This window comes from Abrus precatorius, unplaced genomic scaffold, assembly GCF_003935025.1.
Source record: "Abrus precatorius isolate BTA unplaced genomic scaffold, Abrus_2018 Scaffold6, whole genome shotgun sequence".
NCBI classification, from domain to species: Eukaryota; Viridiplantae; Streptophyta; class Magnoliopsida; order Fabales; family Fabaceae; genus Abrus; species Abrus precatorius.
The window spans coordinates 753,948-768,806 of NW_020874406.1; the positions used below are offsets into that span (position 1 = coordinate 753,948).

Consider the following 14,859-nt stretch of genomic DNA (forward strand, 5'->3'; position numbering starts at 1 on the left):
GCATAGACTATAGGAAATTAAATGATGCAACCAGAAAAGATCATTTCCCACTACCATTTGCAGATCAAATGTTAGAAAGACTTGCTGGACATTCATTTTATTGTTTTCTTGATGGGTATTCAGGATATAATCAAATAGCTGTAGATCCTTTAGATCAAGAGAAAACTGCATTTACATGTCCATTTGGAGTCATTGCATATAGGAGAATGCCATTTGGTTTGTGTAATGCCCCTGCCACTTTCCAAAGATGCATGCTTTCTATTTTTTCTGATTTGGTAGAAAACATCATAGAAGTGTTCATGGATGATTTCTCTGTTTTTGGTGATTCTTTTGATGATTGTTTAGCTAATCTATCCACTGTTTTGCAGAGATGCCAAAACACTAATCTTGTGTTAAATTGGGAAAAGTGCCATTTCATGGTACAAGAAGGCATTGTCCTTGGTCACAAAATTTCAGAGAAAGGAATGGAGGTGGACCAAGCTAAAATAGAAGTCATTAGTAAATTGCCTCCACCTATCAATGTTAAGGGAGTTAGAAGTTTTTTAGGACATGCTGGTTTTTATAGAAGATTCATAAAAGACTTTTCCAAGATTGCTAAACCCTTGAGTAATTTACTTATAAAGGATGCAGATTTCATATTTGATGATAATTGTTTGCATGCATTTTCTGTTTTAAAAGAGAAACTGATTTCTGCACCTATTCTTGCAAAACCAGATTGGAAACTATCTTTTGAACTCATGTGTGATGCAAGTGATAGTGCAGTGGGTGCTGTTTTAGGACAGAGAAAAGATAGGAAATTACATGCTATCTATTATTCAAGCAAAGTGTTAAATCCTGCACAAGTGAATTACACAACAACAGAAAAAGAACTTTTAGCTGTTGTATATGCTTTTGATAAGTTCAGATCATATTTAATGGGTTCGAAAGTGATTGTATATACTGATCATGCTGCTCTTAAATGTCTCTTGACAAAACAGGATGCAAAGCCCAGATTATTAAGATGGATTCTACTCCTCCAAGAATTTGAGCTAGAGATCAAAGACAAGAAAGGAAAAGAAAACAGTGTTGCTGACCACCTATCCAGATTACCCTTGGAGAGTTCAACCACTGAATCATTGGAAATAAATGAAGAATTTCCAGATGAAAAGTTGTTCGCAGTGGATAACATACCTTGGTTTGCTGACATTGCAAATTTTAAGGCCACTCAATTCATACCAAAGAGGTTTACTTGGCAGCAAAAGAAGAAGTTCCTACATGACAGCAAATTCTATGTGTGGGAAGACCCATACTTTTTCAAAATTGGAGTAGATGGGTTACTTAGAAGATGCATTCCACAAAGTGAGCAAGCTGAGATATTATGGCATTGTCACAATTCAGAATATGGAGGCCACCATGCGAGTTCAAGAACTGCTGCAAAAGTGTTGCAAGCAGGTTTCTTTTGGCCTACACTCTTCAAAGATGCCAAAAGGTATGTAGAAAACTGTGACAAATGTCAAAGAACTGGAAATATCTCAAGAAGACATGAGCTGCCATTAACCAACATCTTAGAAGTGGAACTATTTGATGTATGGGGGATTGATTTCATGGGACCATTTCCCCCATTATTTTCACACGAATACATTCTAGTGGCAGTGGATTATGTGTCTAAATGGGTAGAAGCAATTCCCACCAGATCAAATGATGCAAAGGTAGTGATTTCTTTTATAAGAAAGAACATTTTTTCAAGATTTGGTGTGCCTAGAGTGCTAATAAGTGATGGAGGTACTCACTTCTGCAACAAGTATCTTGAAGCTGTATTAATGAAATATGGTGTGAAGCATAAGGTTGTTACTCCTTACCATCCACAAACAAGTGGACAAGTGGACAAGTGGAGGTTTCAAATAGAGAAATCAAGCAAATTCTGGAGAAGGTAGTGAACAGCTCAAGGAAGGATTGGTCAAAGAGGCTGGATGATTCATTGTGGGCATACAAAACTGCTTTTAAAACTCCAATTGGTATGTCTCCATATCAGTTAGTATTTGGAAAGGCCTGTCACCTACCCCTAGAGTTGGAACATAGAGCATATTGGACTACAAAATGGCTTAATTTCGATCTGTCAAATGCTGGAAGGAAGAGAGTTCTGCAGCTGCATGAATTGGAGGAATTCAGACAGCAAGCATATGAGAATGCAAAGTTGTACAAAGAAAGAACCAAGAGAATCCATGACAAGTTCATTCTGCAAAAAGATTTCAGAACTGGCCAACAAGTGTTGTTATTCAATTCAAGGTTAAAATTGTTCCTAGGGAAATTGAAATCTAGATGGTCTGGACCATTTTTAATAAAGGAAACCTCTCCCTTTGGAGCAATTCTTATAGAAGATCAGAAAACAGGGAGGGAATTCAAGGTCAATGGCCAAAGACTGAAGATCTATCATGGAGAAGAGTTTGCAAGAAACATATCATGCTTGAAATTGGTTCCTCTTGAGTGAGGAACAACTAATGTCAAGCTAGTGACATTAAAGAAGCGCTTTGTGAGAGGCAACTCACATTTCTAACCCAGTTTAAGCTTTCTATAGTGTTTTTAGAATTTTGCATATTATTGTTCTGTAAATTTCTGATATACTGCAAAAATTCTACACAAATATTGCTGAATCTGAGTTTCTGAGGTGCATTTGTTTGTTTAATCTGAGAATTGATGAGGTGAATGTGTAGTTAAGAGTTTAAGATTCTGCATAATCTGATTTTACCAATTTTTGGAAGTTTCTGCATAATGTATGTGAATAGTCCACTGAATCTGATTTTCTGAGGCATAATTGAGATACTTGAACTGAGATTCAATGTGAAGAGCATGTATTTGATGGATTCAAGAGTGAAAATTTAATTAATTGAGGTTTTAGAGGTAATTGATTAATGAGAGGAGTCACTTTATTGCAGAAAAGAAGCTACGCAGAGAAGGCAATTTGAGGTTTTCTGCTGGAACAATCACTTTTGCTGATAAAAGCGATCACGCAGAGACAGATGGGAAAATGAACTCTCTGGAACGCTTCCTTTTTCTATCAAGAGTGACTACGCAAAGGTAAGTAAACTTCTAATATCTCTGCGTTAGTACTTTTATTGAAAAAAGTTATCACTTTGCTGCGCGTTATCACTTTGCTCAGCAATAGTGATAAAGCGCGCCTCACCCTGAAAAATTCACTCTCTGGAACATTCACTCTTACGAATAATAGTGATCACGCTGGGAATTTTAATAACATAAAAGTAACTTTTATTCTCCAAAGTAGTCACGTGCTTGGGCGTGCCTATAAATATTGCTAAGGGTGAATACGCACATACGTTTTTAAATCAAAAAATCCCTTCCCTCTCTGAGAGCTCCCCACTTATCAACCTCTGCATTGCGATTCAGAAGCTTCTTCTTCCTTGTTCGAATATCATTTCTGCATCTCAACCAAGGTACACTTCCCTCACTTCTAAAATCTGTGATTGGGGTTTCTGTATTTGTATAACTATTTTGGGGAAGTTGCTAAAAAGGGATAACTAAGAATGCTCGAGGCAAACAAATCAATTTAGGGATAGAAAATACTGAGATTAGGTTTTGCTGTAATAAGAGTTCTCTGAAAAAAAAATTAAATTCTGCATTGCACTTTTCACATTAACAAATTTCTGCAGAAATTGATTTGACCTAAAAGACTTTAATAACAATGTTCTGATTGAAAGATATTGAATTTGAAAGTCTGAAATTATCTATTGTACTGTGTTCTGCATGTACTGTTTTGGAAAATGTCGAGATGAGTGTTGGGAAACTATTTTGATAGTATTTGCTTCAAGAATGGACAATACTTTGGATCGATCTTTCCCTGTCAACTATGACATTTCTGCTGGGATAATTGAAATTACATTGCATATTATATGAACCACATTTCTGCAGAATCTGAACTGATAGCAACAGAACTTTCTGAAACTGTAGAATTGAAAATTAGAATACATAGCTGTGTTGAAATTGAGTTAGACATTAAATTGGGATTATCTGAAATGTATAATTGATTGCAAAATGAATACAACTTGGGAATTTTGGTCAAGGCATGTAATTATCTTTCTGCGTTACCCTGTTAATTGATAAGAGTGTGCACTCTAAAATTTTACTGTTAGATTTTGCATGTTTTGAATAAGTTGTGCAATTGGGTGTTGGTTCTATTAGCAGATTGCATGATGAGAAGTATTAGAAAATTTTAATTTCTGCAAACTGCTTGATTAAATTTTCTGCAGCATAGGATTATTCTTGATTCTAAAATTTTTAACTGACAATTACTCCTTCAATGCAGAAAATTCCAAAATGGTTAGGACTTCATTCAACACACCTGTGGGTCCTCCTAAGAAGAAGCAAGCTGCATCTTCTACCACCCCTAAGAAGAAGCGAGCTGCATATTCCATGACCCCAACAAGAAGATCCAGCAGAAATCTCCAAGCTGCAGCATCAAAAAGGGCCAGAACTGATGGTGTCTCAAGCTCTTCACCTATTCAGATATCTGAACCCTCACCTTCTCCCTCACCTCAGACAAGATCATCTGCACCTACATCTTCACCCTCACCTTCTCCACCACCTTCAACCAGATCACCTGCACCTGCACCCTCACCTACACCATCACCTCCACCAAGAACAGCTGTACCCTCAGGATCCTCACCACCAGCCCCACATGATCCGAGATTCAGAAGTTTGGCTCATGAAAACTTTTTCAGAGCCAATATTCTAAGAAGAAAAATTGTTCCCGACAGAGCATTCCAAATAGCTGGGAACAACTATCCTGAAATTAAAGAGGAAATCCAGAAAAGAGGCTGGGAATTCTTCTGTGCAACAGCTGGCCTGGGTTGGAGGGAAATAACTCAGGAATTCTATGCCAATGCCATGAAGTTTAAAGGGAAAGGAACCCCTAAGTTCAGCTCCATGGTCAAAGGCATGAGAATTGACTTCTCACCAGCAAATATCAACAGGGTGCTGGAAATTAATTCTGCACAACATGCTGCACAGCTGGACTTCAAAACATTTAAGGAAAGTCCAGATATTGATTTTGTGCAAATTCTGGAAAGGATTGGGAAACCAGGCACCACATAGGAGCTCAACCAATCTAAGAAGCCAAAGCATATTGTCACCAAGAATCTTCTGCCCTTGGCCAAAGTATGGAGCATGTTTATTTTAAATTCGTTCATGCCTGTCAAACATAGCTCCACACTAGCTGTGAAGAGGGCTACTCTACTTTTTGCCATAGTCTCCAACATCTACATAGATGTGGGAGAGGTAATAAGTGACTGTATCTTGGGAATACTGAAGACAAAAAGGGATTCATTAGCCTTTCCTTCAGTAATTACACTACTTTGTGAAGACGCAGGAGTAGAGTTTGGTGATTATCAAGAGAAAATCAGAGTTGCACCATCCATTTCTGCAGCTCTGATCAAAGAGATTTATGCAACTGTTTCCTGCACTTCTGCAGCCCCAATCCCTTCACAATTCAAGAAAGAGAAACCAATGATGATGAAGGACACTCTGAAGCAGCTAGCTGAAGGGCAGAACCAACTTGCTGACAAGCAGACTGAGCTGCATAATAGCCTCAAAGCTGGAGTCATGCTAATGGAATGTATTATGCTGAATATTGGTCAGAAATTGGGAATGACCAAAGAAGAAATGTATCATACTCCAGACTTAGCAGAGAATGCCCAGTGCCTTCGTTCTTCTGTTTTCGAGAATATGCCAATATACAGAACCCACTTTCCTCAGCCACCATTTGAAGAGGTAGTGGAAGAAGAAGAAGAAGAAGAAGAAGAAGAAGAAGGTTCTGAAGAGGAAAGCTCAGAGGAAGAAGATGCAGCAGAAGATTAGTCTAGGAATTTAAATTCTATTATTAGATTTTTGTAAATTTCTGGTAGTTTAAACTTTTTGGGTTGTAATCACTAATTGGTACACTTTGGTTTAATTCTCACTTACCTATTTTGCAATTATATTAGCTTCTTAACTAATTACCTTTATCTTGCTGCGAGTTAATGGAAATCTGGTGTTTTTGTGCAGAGAATATCACACACAACACTCACACACATTGGATGGTGACTCTTGCACAAGCTGCCATGAAAGGGGGGTTTCATTCTCTACCTCTTATTCATGTGTAGCCTCACATTACACTGAATTGTTGTTGAAAAACACCAAAATACTAGAAAAGATAATAAACTGCTGGCTGTGAATTCTGTGTGAAAATGTTTCTTTAAGTTGTTTTTCCCATTCTCAAAATGAGATCACACTTGTATTTTCAAAAATGAGGCAGTTGCCACTAGGTGCATATATTTCTGAAAAGTGCATTGTGTTTTCATTAATCCACATGATCACTTATAAATGCCTAGTGAGACTTGAGCTACCTACTTCTTTCCTTGTGTGATTAATCAGATTTTACTGCATTCTCTAGAACTTGCCCTTGTTCTTAATTGAATATACATGTTACAGTTCTCACACACATGATAGAGGCCATGTTTGATATACTTAGTTAGCCTAAAATGCCTTCCCTTATGATTAATTGCCCTAGTTTACCCCGTTTGAGCTTAATATTCCCTTTTCTTGAGTTAACTTCCTTACACGCCTTGCTGAAAAACCAATTTTACCATTCAAATTGATCAAAGGCATTGTGAGTTTACTCAAGAATGAGTTTTAAAACTAAGTTTGGGGTAGCATCCAATTAAGTTGCTTGAGGACAAGCAAAATTTTCAGTTTGGGGTATGGGAGTAGCAAGCTATCTAAGTTTGAGTTCAAAAAGTCAGAACGAAAGAACAAAAGTGCTGCAGAAAAATTAAAAATTATGCAGCAAAACTGTGGAAAACATGAGTTCAAAAATAGAATCTGAGTTGAAAAGAGCAAAATGGAGATCAAAAAGAAGAAATTAGCAGTAAACTGTTGCAGAGAAAAAGAAAAAAAAAATCAACGAAAAGAAAAGAGTAAATGGAAGTAAGAGAAAAAAAAAGGAAAATAAAAACTCTTTCTGCTGCACAAAAACGATTAGTCTGCTACATAACTGAGGAATTTAATGTGAATTGATGCTAAACCAGACTAGTTTTAAAGTCATTCACTCAAAATGCTTCTGATCTTTTGAAATTGCAACTTGTTTCTTATTTTGTTCAGTATCTACCTTAACCTAAGCCCTGTTATAAACTGTAAAAAGTCCTCTTGATGTGTGATTGGCTGTACTAAGCAGAGGAGATAGAGAAATTGGGCAAGCATATGGTAGAGTGCAGTGAAATTAATGATTTAGAGTGAAAACAGCACCCAAACACTGTTGAGTGATGAGAGAAACACTGTCCAGTGAGAAGTGATCATGATTTTAATGTTTCTCACATAAACTTGGCTGATATATTCACTTAGATAGCAATTCTGGCTTAAAATTTGATGAATGCATTGAGATTGCAATGATGAGTAATTGGATGAATATCTTGATTGAAAATTTTGCAGAAAACACAGAATTGCAAATTGAAAAATTCTGATATAGCAGTTGTGAAATGGTTTCTGAAAAGTGGAAGAATTACCCTTGGTTTAATTTGATTTGCTTGAGGACAAGCAAAATTTCAAGTTTGGGGTAGTGATGAATCCATATTTTGACTGATATTTTAGCATAATTCTAACACAAATGATAAGAAAAATATATAAAGAAAGCAGAAAAACTTTGAAAAAGAGAAGGAATTGAATTTTGTTTATATATGTAGTTATTTTAGCAATTGTGAAATTTTTGCTTAGGAATTAAGTTTTTAATCTTGTTTTTGTAGGAATAAATTGAGCAAGGATCATATTCATGGAAGTTTGATGACAAGGAAGAGGAAAGAAGCAAGTCTGGACTCTAAAAACTCAAGAATAAGAAATTGCAGACTGGGCGTGATCACTATTGTCAGTGAAAGTGATCACTTCAGAGCTCAAAGAAGAAGTGAAGTCTGGGCGTTACCACTTTTATCATTAAAAGTGATAGTTCCAGAGAGGCAAAATATCAGGAAAGCTCTGCGTAACCACTATTGTCATCAAAAGTGATCGTTCCAGAGAGTCTTCAACTTGGCGAACTGCGCGTAGTCACTTTTATCAGAAAAAGTGATAACGCGCAACTACCTTGACTCTGCGTTGTCACTTTTATCATCCAGAGTGATAGTTCCAGAGAGCTCTCAATATCAGAAAAATGCGCGTGGCCACTATTTCTGGGAAAAGTGTTAACGCGCAACCAAAAACTCTCTGCGTAACTACTTTTTCTCATAAAAGTGATAACGTGAAAATCTGGGAAATTTTATAAATACCAGAAGCGATCCGGAAAAAAGGGGATTCTGTTCATTTTCAATTTTTTTAGTTAGTCTCTGGTTAGAGGAAGTGAGAGAGAGGAGTGGGGATTCAGATCTTGGAGCTTCACGAAGAGGAATTGGAGTGGAGCAAGCTTTCATGGCGTTTCTGAGTTTCTTCTTCTCTTCTTCTCTTTCTTTTTCTTCTTCTGCTGCCATGGCTGTGTAATTCGTTCATAGTTAGGGATTGTAGATCTGAAATGAACATGTTGAATTGATTTGGATCTGGATTTCAAGCTTTGGAATAGATTGAGTGATTGATTCTGAACTTCACGTGTGAATTGAATGGAAATTTGATTAACTAAATTCAGAGGAACCTTTGTCAATGGAAATTGAATTTGTTCTTCAGATCTGAACCAATCACCGAGATTTTAGTTTTCTTAGGGATAAGGAACTTTGATCTTGCAATCTTTTGGTTTCTTACACTTAAAGCAACGTTGAATTGAATTAGATCTAAGGAATTAGAATGGTTTAATTGAATGTTAGGTTCACTGAGTTAAGGAATTAACCTCTGAATAGTATAAAGTGAAACTGATTGTCATTCTTTCCAATTGCTTGTTAATTCAGAACTTTATTGATTAAACATTGTTGTTTTGGTGAAGCAATTCCCTAGCTATGGTTTCTCCCTCTGTTATCACATAACTGTATGTGCATTGTCTTGTTTGCTGCAAGTTCATTTTACTTTTAATTGTTCCAGTTTGCTGTTATAAGATGTTACCACTCTCCTTACAATTTCGAAAAAGCTTAAATGGTTATAATTCTATGAAGTGATACTTGAATCTAAATTCCCTGTGGAGACGATATTTGGATCTTAATTTTACTCATCACTTGCTGCAATCCTAGTGCACTTGCTAGTGTAGAAAGTTAACAACAGCTAGGTTCTTGCTTGGTATGGCGGAAAGATCTCGGCCTTTCATTGATCTATTCAGGAAGTCCCAAAAATTCACATGGATGGACGAGTGTCAAGCAACCTTCGTTCAGTACAAAAACATGTTGGCAACTCCTCCCATCCTAACAAAGGTGAGACCAGGGTATGATATGATTATCTATTTAGCCGTATCAGACAAGGCTGTTAGTTCGGTCTTATTACATGAAGAACCTGAGCAAGTCCCAGCATACTTTATTAGTCGAACATTACAGGATGCCAAAACTCAATACCAATTAATGGAGAAAGCAATGTTAGCACTGGTTCACACAGCACGACGACTAAGGCATTATTTTCAAGGATATAAAATGGTGGTACATATCGATTGTCAAGTTGCAAAAATCTTACGAAAACCTGAATTAGCAGGTCGACTAATGGCATAGGCAGTTGAATTATCCCAATTTGATATTTGTTTTGAGACCTGAAAACTCCTTAAGGCTTAAGTACTTGCAGATTTCGTTAACGAATTTACCAACCAGGCACAAGTTGTTGCCAACATGTGGAAGTTGCATGTAGACGGGTCATTAAAACTTCGTGGCTATGGAGATGGAGTTATCTTAGAAGGTTAGAAAGCAAGTTTGATGAAGTATGTGTCAGATAAAGGATTCGGTCATGCTGCAATATTATCAAGAATTTAAGCGGTTAGAAAGCGAGTTTGATGAAGTATGTGTTCGGCACATACCAAGAGCTCTGAATGAACAAGTTGACAAGTTAACTAAGCTGGCATGTCATCAGAAGCTCGGACAGCTCCAGAGTATTATTCGGCAAGAAATTCATAGGCCCAGCATTTTGGGACAAGAATGCATGGAAGTGGGAGACATGCCTCAAATTTGGATGATTGTAATCGTCCAGTATCTCGCCAACAGTAAACTCCCTGATGACCCAACTTAATCCAAACGAAATTTGAATGCAAGCAGCTAAATACACCCTCCTCGGCAGTGAGTTGTACAAGAGAGGGGTTTCAACCCCTATGTTGAAGTGCCTCGGTGAAGAACAGGCCAATTATGTGATGAGAGAGATTCATAAAGGAATTTGCGGTACCCACTCGGGTGGAAGAACGATGGCAACAAAGGTACTAAGAGTTGGATACTATTGGCCAACACTCACCAAAGACTGTGAAAAATTCATCGAGAAGTGCATTTCATGTCAACAACACGGACCACTCATACACCAATTAGTCGAAGCCCTCCATCCCATATCCTCCCCCTGGCCCTTCGTCGTATGGGGTATGGATCTATTAGGACCGCTTCCCTTAGCTAGAGGCTAGTGTAAATTCCTAATTGTGGCAATTGATTATTTTACCAAATGGATTGAAGCCGAACCACTAGCATCAATTTCTACCAACAATGTTCAAAAGTTCACTTGGAAAAATATCATCACACGTTTTGGCATACCAAACACCCTGATTACTGACAACGACCTTCAGTTCATTGATCGTTGTTTTAATGAATTTCTAGAGGGACTTCATATAAAACACAAGGTCACTTCGGTAGAGCATCCTCAGAGTAACGGACAAGCAGAGGCAGCAAACAAAGTTATCCTCCATGAGTTAAAATGAGGATTGGGATCGGTAAATAGAGAGTGGGCTGATAAACTTCCTAAAATTCTTTGGGCATGTCGATGCATGCCTCATACAGCTACAAAAGAAATACCCTTTTGGTTAACCTACGTTACCGATGCCATGGTCCTAGTCAAAATTGGTGAACCGTCTTTTCGGAGGCAATACTTTGACGAACACTCTAATAATGAATCCTTATCTAATAATTTGGACATATTAGATGAAATATGTGACCGAGCAGTAATCATGACCGAGGCCAGCAGAAGAGTAATGGCAAGGAAGTTCAATTCGAAGATTAAACTAAGTAGTTTCAAGTCAGGGACTTAGTATGAAGAGCCATTGGGGAAGCACGCCAGGACCGACGAGAAGGAAAGCTCGCCGCCAATTAGGACGAACCATTTCAGATTACCACTAATTTCGACAATGGCTCTTTCAAACTTGAAACCCTTGACGGCAACATTATGCCCAGAACCTGAAATGTGTCACATCTGAAGCATTATTGTAGTTAAAAAATGTAATGTGTAAACTCTATGCACTCTTTTCCTTACTCGGATTTTGCCCTCTTAAAAGAACGTTAAAAGAGGTTTTCCCGAGAAGGGGTTATCAAATAAAGGTACTCCATAAATTCTTACATGATTTTCTTATCTACTTTTAAATAACATTCCCTTCCGAGTACGTCTATTTGGTTAAGGTTGAATCGCATTTCCTCCTGAGTACCCCTACTTGGCTAAAGTTGAATGAAAATTTCCTCCTGAGTATCACTACTCGGCTAAGGTTGAATCACAATCCATCGCAAGTACGCTTACTCAGTTAAGGTTGAAGTTATTTGATTCCCTCCCGAGTATGCTTACTAAAGATAAAATCATTTAATTCCCTCCCCAAGTACCCCTACTCGATCACGGTCGAAAAAACTTTTACTTTCATATAGGCATGCCTCCTCGGTAAACGTTGAAATAGTTTAATTCCATCTCGAATATGGACTTAACTAAAATTGAAACAATAATATCCCCTCCTGGGTACCTCACTCACTTAAAATCATATTCCACTCAGCTAAGGTGAACATCCACCTTTGTGAAAATCAACATAATAAAGCACAAACGTCTAAAACCATATATAAGTACAAGAATTAATCAAACGAACATTCTAACCAAAACAAATATGTTTTAATTCTGGGCACGAGTATAGAAATAAAACTTGTATTAATAGAAGGCACAAAATGGCCAAGATCTATAAAAATTATAAGCACTACATGCCTAAGCTTTACAAAAAATAATAATAAAAGAGAAAACCCTTCTTATTGCCCACCCTCGGCAACATCTTGTCTTCAGACGTTTGCAGCAGCAGATTGGCACGAAGCTACGACATCTGGCTCCACATCATCGGCCACATCATCGTATGACAGGAACTTCCCACTGAAGAAGTCCCTCATCAGATCAAAGCAAAAGTCAGCTGGGACATGGCAAAACTCAATTGCCTGTCGCATGGCATGATGGAATCCGGCTTCATATTTGGCAATAATCTTGCCATTGCACTCAACAGTAAACACCTCATATCGGCATCGGCTTTCTCTTTATTTTGCCTCTCTCTTGCCAAGTCCTTGTCCAACTCCAAGCTTTTGACCCCTAGGGCCTCTTCGGTTACGCATAGCTAATCCTCAATAATATTGAAGTGCCCCTTGACTTGAGCTACTTCAACCTCTAGCGCTATGTTTGTCTCGACCAAATTAGATCGAACTTCTTCACTTTCCTCCAAAGCTCGCTGGGCCGATGAGAAATGACTTTGAACTTTCTCTAGTTGAAGCAAAGGTTCTAAAGCCAATCTACGTGCCATCACCATAGCTCGGGACTGCAACTCACAGTATCATTGCCATCGAGACTTGTTATCTTGCTGATTTACAACAGCCCTATAGGTCTCCAATAATAGGTTCAAAGATACAAGCTTGGTAGGCTAGACCTCCTTGTTAAAAAAGTTATCTGGAAAGACCACCAGAGGGATGACAGTTTGTACCGAAGAGCTGCTTGGACCAATGGATTCCTTGGCACGAGCATGTATACGCTTTCGCTCCCTCTCGGACTCCTTCCCCTTCCCTTTGTCTTTTCTTTTCTTTGAATAACCTTTAGCAAGAGGAAGATCCTGCAGAGAAGGACGTGCCTCGGCTAGATCCGGAACACGATCCAGTTGAGGATGTCGGTGCTTCTCAACCGATGTACCCTCAGGGGCTCGTTCTCTCAGTGCATGACGATAACCCACATCAAGTCCTCTTTGTGCCATTATACCTATAATAAAAATAAGAAGTGAAATCAATATAATCTGGTACCCAAATTTAAGAATAAAGTGACAAAGCATAGGCTCCATATCCAAGCATCGCTTAGCAGATTTCGGCAAAAGGATAATAGCTCGAGTAGGGAGTTCAAGAGGAAGAGATTTTATATACTCCAATGTCGATAACTCCCCTGGGGTCAACATCTCTTCCGAATACACAACATATCGACGAGGGACTCGGGTCCAATGAAAGGGGAAGAGAGGTCTATCTTCAGTGTCAAAAAAGTATTTTTTACCGATGGGGTGGACAGTTACTTTAAAGTAGCCAGTTTTGAAACCCTTGAAAGAAGAAGTATAAGGCTTAAAAAGGGACAGCTCAGCCTGCCTTATTAGTGATACCCACCTTGCATTGTCTGAAGGACGAGTACAAAAAAATGAAGAAACAAACCTATGCTAAGCTCTATATAATGAAATTTACACAAGATTCTGAACGCTTGTATTGCGCCCACCCGTTCGAGTGAAGTTGTGTCGGCGCAACATTCAAAACCCTCAACACACCCATTTGAAATTCATCAAACAGAAGTTTTATACTTAATTCCATAAACATACATTCATATACAAAGGTGTCGATCATCTCAACACCATCACCTAAAAAGTTTAGTTCGAGATCTCCTGAGCCATCCCCTCGACAGACATTGATAGTTATTGAATAGAGGTCTAAAGCCTCCCATAGTAATATGTTACAATGATCTACAAAGGCTTGTAGTCGCTTATTTTGTTGGAAGCATGAGAAATATGCAGCCACTTCACCGTCCACCCATTCGTAACTGGGAATTGTACAAGGCAGAAACTTGGGCCTTTCTCTCGGGGGACTAGCATTCGACAATGACTTGCCTGACTCAGGGCCCTCCTCACGGTGTTAGAGAATTCAACTTCATCTCCAGAATCCCTAATAGTTGTATCCGGATCGTTTATAATACCAATTAGTCGAGAAGAAACATCCTCTTTCAGTCTCACTCAAATCCTCTACCTCATCATAAACAATATTCGGCCTTAATTGGTCCGATAAGGAGTCCCCCAACTCGATTGAATCGGCCATGAAAGAATAAAAGGAGAAGAAGAAAGCAAGACAAACATGCCTTGAAATCTATAAGGGAGAAAACTTCCAAGAAATTAGTAAAGTATACCCCTCGGTGTAGAGTAGACAGTGTACATGATCCTTGGACCACCATATATTAATAGAACTTACAGTTTCGAGCAGATGAAGGGTCACACCCCTTTTTAATTGTCAGATCTCTTCCAAATCAACGGATATGAACGAGTAACCTTTTGTTTCAAAGCACGACCTACGAGAAAACCCTAATTTACTGAAATCGTAAATCTGCCAAAACCCTAAAATACTGATATATCATAAGGTTTGGCAAGCAAAAATACAAAAGATAAGTCACTTTGTCTCTGACAAAGAACCCGAATACCTCCCTGGCCTAACACTAATAGATTTCAAACCAAATGCCCTATGGGTCGCACTGATCATAACCTTTTCGGCCTATGAAAAAGAAAATCATAGTACCAAGTTCAGTGGATCTAAATAAGCCCTTATGTCATACTTCCTCGGGCTTGGGGGACTAATGTATTAGATAGGATACTACTCAGTCACTATGACGAAAGAAGGAATCTGAATACCCGTTCAGCCTAAAAAGATGAACACCCTTCCAGTCAGATTAAGATAAATTGCAGATGATTGAATAGATTAAGGAAGATAATCATTAATTATTTACTTAGACAGAAGGCTTAAG

General features: G+C 38.2%; 1 pseudogene; it reads left to right on the forward strand.

Annotated features, from left to right (window-relative positions):
• Positions 1-989, forward strand: part of LOC113869217 — a 144,435-nt pseudogene extending 143,446 nt beyond the window's left edge.
• Positions 990-14,859: the final 13,870 nt, after the last annotated feature.